The sequence below is a fragment of the Peromyscus californicus genome, unplaced genomic scaffold (genome assembly GCF_007827085.1).
Source record: "Peromyscus californicus insignis strain IS unplaced genomic scaffold, ASM782708v3 Scaffold_4__1_contigs__length_199733344, whole genome shotgun sequence".
In the NCBI taxonomy this organism is placed as follows: Eukaryota; Metazoa; Chordata; class Mammalia; order Rodentia; family Cricetidae; genus Peromyscus; species Peromyscus californicus.
The window spans coordinates 113711884-113720953 of record NW_026294562.1 but is presented as its reverse complement, the minus strand read 5'-3'; the positions used below and the strand labels follow the sequence as shown (position 1 = coordinate 113720953).

At 38.5% G+C, this 9070-nt stretch overlaps 1 long non-coding RNA gene across 2 annotated transcripts in view; it reads left to right on the top strand.

The window, feature by feature from the left end:
* The first annotated feature begins 2553 nt into the window (after positions 1-2553).
* The window catches only part of LOC128094150 (uncharacterized), a 46866-nt gene continuing 40349 nt past the window's right edge, over positions 2554-9070 (top strand). For both annotated transcript variants that reach the window (XR_008212844.1, XR_008212843.1), the window contains exon 1: positions 2554-2664. This is a non-coding gene — a long non-coding RNA (uncharacterized LOC128094150). The remainder of the gene's footprint in view (positions 2665-9070) is intronic.

Below are 9070 nucleotides of genomic sequence, written 5' to 3'. Positions count from 1 at the left end.
AATAAATTTTTCATTTTGTTGAGTCCTAGTATTTATTTTTCATTTTTATTTCATTAATTTCTGCCCTGATTTTACATCTTCCCAGATTCTGTTTTTGTAGTACTTTTTCCTTGTTTACTCAAGGACTTATAATATCTAACTCAGTTGCTTATTTGAATTTTGTCTTATATTTCAGTGTAAGCATTTAGTAATGTAATCGTTTCTCTTTGGGCTGACTGGTGTCCCATGAATTTTGGTGTGTTGTACTTCATTGTCATTTAAATCCAGGAGTTGTATTTATTAATTTCTTTCTTGATTTCTATAGTGACTCACTCATCATTTAATTTTTTTTATTTTCACAGGTTCATGTATTTTCTGTAGATTTTATTGATGTTGATTTCTAATTTTGTCTCATTACAGTCAGATAAAATGCAGGATGTTGCTTAAATTTTCCTAAATTTGTTGGAAATTGCTTTGTTCCCTAATGTGTGATCATTTTTTAAGATAATCAATGTATATTCTTTAGTATTGGGGATTGGGGGAATTGTATATATCTCACAGTGTGTGTGTGTGTGTGTGTGTGTGTGTGTGTGTGTGTGTGTGTGAGAGAGAGAGAGAGAGAGAGAGAGAGAGAGAGAGAGAGGCAGAGACAGAGACAGAGACAGAGACAGAGACAGAAACAGACATAAGAAGGGTAGAAAGGGTCTAAAAGTAACAGGGAGTGGAAATAAGAGAAGTTATTGAGAAAATGTATGTGTATAATATAAATTATACATACATTATATATATATATGTGTGTGTGTGTGTGTGTGTGTGTGTGTGTGTGTGTGTGTGTACTGAAAGCAGAAGCAGAGGCTATTTGATTAGACAAGGGAGACCAGCAACCAGAGAGGAAGACAGCAGGAGACAGTTGAGGGAAATTGAGTCAAAACAAAACACGATATATATACATTTATTTCATATATATGCATGTATACACATACAGAGATATCACAATGAAACTTATCTGTTTGTATGCTAACTAAAAATCAATTTAAAAATAATATAGTACCAGGTGGTAGTGGCACATGCCTTTAATCCCAGAACTCAGGAGGAAGAAAGAGGTGAATCTCTGAGTTCAGAGCCAGCCTAGTCTACAGAGCAAGTTCTACAGAGCAAGTTCTACAGAGCAAGTTCTACAGAGCAAGTTCCAGGATAGCCAGGGATACACAAAGAAACTCTGTCTTGAAAAAGGAAAGAAAAAAATAAAAAATAATATTAAGATTTGTAAAGAATCTATCAATTATACTAGTCACTTGTCCTTTGAATGGTTTCTGATATTAAAGAGTTAAGTAGCTCCAAATTCATACAGACCACCTTAATAGATGCAAAGTGCTCAGAATAGACTAAATCCATAAGGAAAAGGAACAAATGTAACAGTGGATACTGATAACATTAACTTCCTAATAGCCACATTTTCATCAAATATTTAATAATGTGAAACAATCTTTCTGATCAAGAAAGCAACTGAGACATATCAGTTCACATAGATCCTTTAAGGAGCTGTCACTAGTCTGAATTTACAGTGCTCAAGACAAGACAGATTTGAGCTGATAATATGGTGGGTCAGTTTCCAGACATGTCTTCATTCTCAGCTTGTTGTTTAGAATCCCTTGTTACATTATGGAGAAGTTATGGAAAACCGAAGAAAAATAGTAAAGTGAGGCTCTCTGTCCCACCTAAGGCCAAGTTTCTCCATTCCTTTCTTTCCATTTGCCAGGTTACTGAGAATGTTCTTTGTGCAGGGCTAAGATCTGGTCTTCTTCCTCCTCTACTACCTGTTTTAGGCTGATTTTATAAAATCATTTTCTCCTTGCCTGAATTTCTTGTAAATCTTTTCCTGAGCACAGTCCCAAAATGGAAAGTAAAAATAAGGAATAAATATTTTTTTTTACCGTGCCCTTGTTGCTAAGTAACCATTTCCTTTGTCTCTAAGTTTATGTAATATGACATTGTTTGGAATGTATTTTCAGACCTCACCTTAATACAAAGAAGCAAAGTAGGGGAGCAGGAAGGAGGGGAATGAAGGGGAGGTTGTCTAGAAACCTCTATGTTGAAAAATGTAACAATTATAACACACAGAGGGAAAAGTCAAAGAACCCACCATGGATGTTTCAACCCACTACCCCTACATGGTGCCAAAATATTCAAAATGGAGCAATTCTTACATTGGCACATTTTTATGGGAACAAACATATGGTTATAAGCATATTCTTACATTCATTATGATCTGTGTGTTTCCTCTCTGCAGGAAAATTTAAATGCACTGTTGACAGCTTTTTATAGTCACATAATAAGAAAGCAGGAAAAGAAATGCCATGATTGGACTTGTTTACAAGATACCACTGATTCAATTATTCTTTTTTATATTCATAAGATTTGGGGGACTCCACCAATGTACTTTTACATTTATTTAAGACAATGGTATCTTCTTGCCTTCAACAAGTTCCCAACTCCCTTTCATCTCCACTTTCAAGTGTATCATTTTTAGTTGAGTGAGCACAAGGGGTCTGATTTAACCAAGTAATGGAGGAAACAGAGCATGAATGAGCCTATTCAGAGAGAGCTTTTGTGTTCCTCCTTATTTCTGAGGATCCCAAGTGGCAACCTGTCACCACTCGGTGTGCCTGCAATCCTATGCTTAAGGTAAGGTTAAGAAGGGAGAAAAAGGGCTGGAGAGATGGCTCAGCCGTTAAAGGCTAGGCGCACAACCAAAAATATAAGAAGGGAGAAAAAGATCATGAAGCTTGCTGGAACTCTCAAACGTGGCCATTGGCAGCCCAGAAAAGACAAACTGTGTCTGATCCAGTTTGCTTGCTAGAAGATGAACTGGGTTAGAGATCAAGTTTTAGTGTTAAAGTATTCTGTTGCTAACCAACAGGGGTTTTTTTCTATGTAATTATTTCTCCCTGAATCTATGTAGAAAGAGATAGACGGTTGTGACTTTGGAGTTCACTTGCCAAAAAAAAAAAAAAAAAAAAAAAAAAGAATCTGCATTGTTGTCATCTCCAAAATCGACAGCTGTCAAAGAAATCAACTGCATGTGAACCCATAGATTTAGACCTTGGCTTTGACTTTACCACGAAGAGGCATCATCTTCTTAGGTGCTAATTTATCCTCTTAGAATATCACCTTTGTAGAATTGTATCTATAGAACTAAGAATAGTAATGTGATAAATAATCATATACTTAATATTCCATTAAAAATTAGAAAATTTCAAGCACCTTGAAAATGGCCTCTCCCATAGTAACTCTGTATGTGAAATTTCTTAGATATTGACATCTTTCAGTACTTGCCAGTGCACCAGTATTCCAGGGACTTCATGAGTCTCACTCCTGTCTATTGCTCAGATAAGAACTCCGCAATGTGGAACAATCTTTTCCTGTGTCTAAGGAACTTTGTGTCTTAAGATTTCCCTAGTCACAAGAAGGATGCTGCAGGCCAGCTCTCAGAATGCAGTCTCCTGACACTTGCCCTAGTTTCATGAGTAGGCCATGCAGAAAGACTTCTGTCTCTAGAGATGCTTAGCAGCAGGCATCTCTGTAAAATGGCTTCTTGGCCCTGCTTCCATGGGAAGACAAGAAGAGAGGGTTTTCCCAGAACTTATATGTTTTGTGGATTTCTAGATTCCTGTCCACCAGATTGCAGATCTTTTCAACACTACTTCTGTTTTTAGTTTCTTTTTTATTTTCCCCTCTTTGGTCTCCATCCCTCCCTCTATAATGTAGCAATTGTCTCTTGTGTTTATCCACCCTCTGCTTTTTCCTCTCCCTGTGCCCTTATCTTCCTCTTCCTCCTCACCCCCGTTCATGTTCCATCTGGTCCTAAAGGTGCAGTACACAATTTCTGAAGTGCTTTCCCTGTCTTAAGCCATGGTTCTTACCTTCTACAGCTGCCTTCACCTTACAATTGGAGCTGAGCAGGCCACACTTGGGGCTGGGCTCTTCAGAATGGATTCAGGCTCATTCTGTTCTACTTTCAATGTTCCTTGACGTTCTTTGTTACAGAAACTCTGGTGCCTTTCCACCCTCACACATCCTATAAGATGGCTGCTTTCTAATTATCCCTAGCTTTATTCCCAGAGCATCGAGCAGTTAATGCATAAGTGTCATCTGTCATCTTCTAGTCCTCATAGATCTTCTTTTATGAACCTTTGATAATAAGTTACACTTTTATTTAACCCTAAATGTGCCTGATCTTATTTAACAACACATTGCATAGCCTAAGTGTAAAGATAGGTTTTTACATAAATAAAGATAGGTTTTTGTAGTGAAACATAATAATGTCATGACATGTTTTATAATCTGTAATCTATTTTGACAGAGAGTCCTACTAATATTCAACAAGATTTGTTACCCATTCCAGGACATAATAAGGGTCACACATTTTACTTATCTGTCACATACCTTTACTATTCTTCTTTAACCTTGAACCATTTGCCAGTCCATTTCCATCTTTCTTAGTCCTTAGAGTTGTAAAGAGATGAGAACACTAATTTGGTAAAATATTTTCCAATTTCACTTTCTCTAATATTTCCTCATGATTAGATTTGCTATGCTTTTGTAAAATATACCCAAATAGTGATGTTAGGATACAAACAATGTCAGCAGGTCTTAATACTGGTAATGTCAACCTCACCAATCAATGTGAATCAGGATTGTCATTTTGCCTTTGTAACTAAACATCTTATTGCCCATCAAGAATTGCCCTATTTTAATGTCTGCAACTGTTTTTCTCTCTCCATCTTCCCTTCCATAAATATTAGCTGCAATTATGCTGGAAGTCTGCCTCACATTTATTTATTTGTTCATGTGTTATATCAATAGAAATCATATTTCATTTAATTGGTTTAAATGTTTTACTAAATAGATTTCAATAACTCAAGATCCGGCTAGATAAAAACTGCTTCAACCTCTATAGTGTTCTGATAACTCTTTAAATAATTCCTTTCTCACTGCCACAGTAATGTTCCAATGTCAACTCATAATTTTTTCTGTCTCATTTCCACTTCTCCTAGAAGCTTTTGTTCTTTTACATGAGAATTATATTTAGTAATGGTGATCTAAACTCAAAGTGTTTTCATTGATACTGATATCCTGATCATATTTAAGGAATACAGAGTTACTTAAAATACAGTCACTTGACCAAAATCATTACGTACCAGTTTCAGAATTACCATGCTATACTACATGAACCTTCTAGTCAGAATTCAGCATGATTTGCACATTTTACTTAAGTACGTTTACTTTCATTAAAATTTAGAACTCTTAGATACAAGAGATAATTTTGGTAAATCCATATGTGTATATGATTCCTATGCTTATTAATACATAGAATGTTTCCATACTGTGGTAGTTTGAAAATGGTCCCATAGGCTCACAAGGACTGACACTATTGGGAGGTGTGGCCTTGCTGCAGTAGGTATGGACTTGTTGGAAGAAGTGTGCCACTGGAGGTGGGCTTTGAGGTCTCAGAAGTTCAAGCCAGGCCTAGTATATCTTAGTCTCTTCTAGATGCCTTCAGATCTGGATGTAGAACTCCCAGTTTCCTCTCTAGCACCATGTGTGGATATGTGCCGCCAGGCTTGCTACCATGTTGACAATGGACTAAATCTCTGAACTGTAAGCCAGCTCTAATTAAATGTTTTCCTTTATAAGAGTTGCTGTAGTCATGGTGTCTCTTCACAGTAATAGGAACCCTAACTAAGTCACATACCCTCAGAAAATTTCCCCACTGTCCACTCTACTCAGCCACCACTACTTACCCTCCAGAGTACTCTGAAGGTTTCCAAAACTATATTAATTAAATCTATTCATTTTTTTAGTTTTCCCATCTGAGAACCTTGTACATCTTTTTTATACCCATATTTAGTGGTTAAAGTGACAACATACATTTTGTTAAATGTTTACTGAAATGTTCTGCATTCCTCTTTTTATGCTATGATTTTATTTCACTTCCCAAAAGTTTACTTCCAATTTGCAAAACTATGTCATTTTCTATACTGACCTTGCCTCCTGACATCTTGATAAATCTACTTGTTATAAGTGTTTGCTCCTGCATAATCTTCATAGCAATTTCTAGAGATACAGTTAGGTATCCTGCAATAAGAAGCACTTGAAATTTTCCTAAAACTTAACCATGTTCCTTAAATTTCATACCCCATTGCATTATTAGAACTCCCAATAGAACACCTAATTAAAGCATAAGAGTAGAAAATCTTGAATTTAACCATTAAATATTATATTAGCTAGGTTTTAATGAATGATAACAAATTAAAGTAGTTCTCGTCCACTCCTAGTTTACTAAAAGTCTTATGATAAGTAATTATATGAACTTAAAACAAAGACTGTTATGTCTCTTTATTCCCTACTGCCCTGGTTTGAGCTGTGTTCTTCATGACCACCTCTACAATTTTAATAGTGACTATTAAAAATAAAATGCTGTAACTGCTTACTTAAATGTTATTTATGATAATGCCTCAGGGGAGTCAGAGAAGCATATGACATGACTTGCCTATGACCTCAGACCCCCCCATTTGAGATTTGTCCCAATGTACCAGCCTGCCTGCTTGCCATAGTAACTTCGAAGACTATCTCAGATCCTTATTGTCTCCATAAGGATCATAGCATTCTAAGTCTCAAACCAGGTCACATGGGAACCTCTTCATACCTTAGTATCTCAGTATTCTCTACCACCATGTGCCTACTAATCAACACATTTGTGTGGAAAATTTCTACTGGCCAAGAATGGTCTTACCAGAAACACTGCCACATATCAGATGTTAACTATGTATTTGTGGATGTTGTATCCTACAAATCTCACACATGTGAGAAATCTTCTGCAGTGGGTACCCATCTTTCTAAGGCAGGTTCCTTAGAAGTTTACATGAGCTGCACTGAAGTGAGGAACCTGCCTGACTCCATTTTGAAGGCAGGAACCATTTTGCTGTATTTTTAAAAATAAGTTTCTATTTACTATGAGAGTTGAGTTGCTGTCTGAAACCTGACCTTTCTCAACTCATGACCTTGAATTGTTTTTAAGAATACCCTTACCCTCCCTAAGCACATGGTAGGTGACCACATGGTTTTTTTTAAGGCTTTTTTGTATTTCCTTATTGCCCCATTGTCTCCCTTCTGTAAAACTACTCATGGTTTTACTCTTTACTGTAGACGAATTTCTAAACAGTCTTATTAAATAAGAAACACAGAGCCAAATACAGGGGTAATAACCAAAAAAATCAGAGAAATAACAAAGAGCCACTGACTAGCCTTAATTTACCACCATGCTGTAGCTTCCCAAGAGAGACCTTCTTCCTGTCTAACCTGTGCTTTTATTACCTTCCTGTTCTGCCTTCTCATTGGCTCTAAGCCCAGCCACATGACTTCCTCGTCACTGCCTGTCTATACAGACATCCAGGTCTCTATGGTTGGTACTGGGATAAAAGGTGTGTGTCACCACACTTGGCTGTGTCCTTGATCACATAGAGACTCTGCCTGCCATGTGATCAGATTAAGAGCATGTGTTACCACCGCCTGGCTTCTGTTTATGGCTCACTATGTGACCTCTGATCTCCAGCCAAACTTTATTTATTAACATACAAATAAAATATCACATTTCAGCACAAATAAAGTATCACCACACTTTATAAGGAGGTCAAGAGATAGAATCTCTTTAACTTAATTTAGGAAGTAGTTATTAGCTAGCTCTTGGGTGTATCCCAATAATAATCAAGCTTGCTTCAAATTTGGGTCAAATTGTGGCGGTGGTCTTAGTCTCACCATTGGGATTAACATTTTCTGGAGGCTCCAGTGAGATTCAGACCACCCACCCAAATTCCAAACCCAGACCTTCCCTCCAGAACTCTGAGGGACTGGGGGTTGCATCAGGAGGCACATGCCTTGAGACATTCCAAGGCTCCAGGGCTGCCTTGAGTTCACAGACTACTGAGGTGAACTTCTGTGTTGAGAAAAGCAGCAAGCATCTACAGAGGCCCCCTGATGAGTTATAGTCTAGTTCTGTTTTGGGGGATCCCTCTCTGGGATGTAGAGGAGTTTGATGAGACCCCAATATTTTTCCCATCCAGGGCAAAAGACAAGGCATCACACCACCCACCTGAGGTTCTTGGTCTGGTTTTACATACTGTTTGTCGTGTCTTTGGCTTCGTTTTTACTGTTCTCTTTCTGCATTTTGTACTTTCTGTGTTAATTGGTTTATTTTGGATTTGGGGAGACTGAACTAATGGACAGTGTGGGTAATAAGACTAGCAAGCCTAACAGCCCTCTAGCCTGTGTTCTGAGGAATTTTGATAAACTTTACTCCCCCACCCCCGTAGTTAAGGTGTATTATGATTATCCTATCACCAAGATTAGCTTCCAAATATTCTGTGAAACTGAACGGACCACGTTCAGGGTTGACTGGCCCTCCCAGGGTACTTTTGATTCTCAGATAGCCTGGGCAGTGGGTAATATCACCCTCAGTAAGCCTGGCCACCCAGATCAAACTGGATATATCTTGTCATGGGCTGAAGCAATTTCCAAACTTCCCCCCTGGGAGAAAGGTCTATATGGTCCATAACAGGCAAGGTGGCCAAGCCCTGGTTGTTGGTAGATGGACCTTTTGAGGGCTTGAGGCAGAGACTAATGAGCCCCCTCTAAAGACCATTCTGCAGAACTCACAGGAGCAAGAACCCCTTCTCCCTTCATATAACCACTGTTACCTTCTCCCCTCCTCACCTCCACCTCCACCTTTGCCACCCCAATCCCCACCACCAAGGCCGCATTCTGACCCTCAGTCTGTACCTACTCCTGTCCCACCATCTAGTTCTTCCCAACGTCCACCCACCTTCTCCATCCCTGGCTCTTCCCTACCTCCCCCTCTTTTCCCCTCCCCACACCCTCCAGGGAGTCCCATATGGCCCTCCTGACTTCTCCTTTGACTCTGATCCTGAGGTATCACCTCCTTCAGTCCTCACTCCCCTATGACAGTCAATACTTGTATGTCCCTTTCTCCACCACAGATCTCTACAGCTGGAAGAACCAGAGCCCCCCTTTC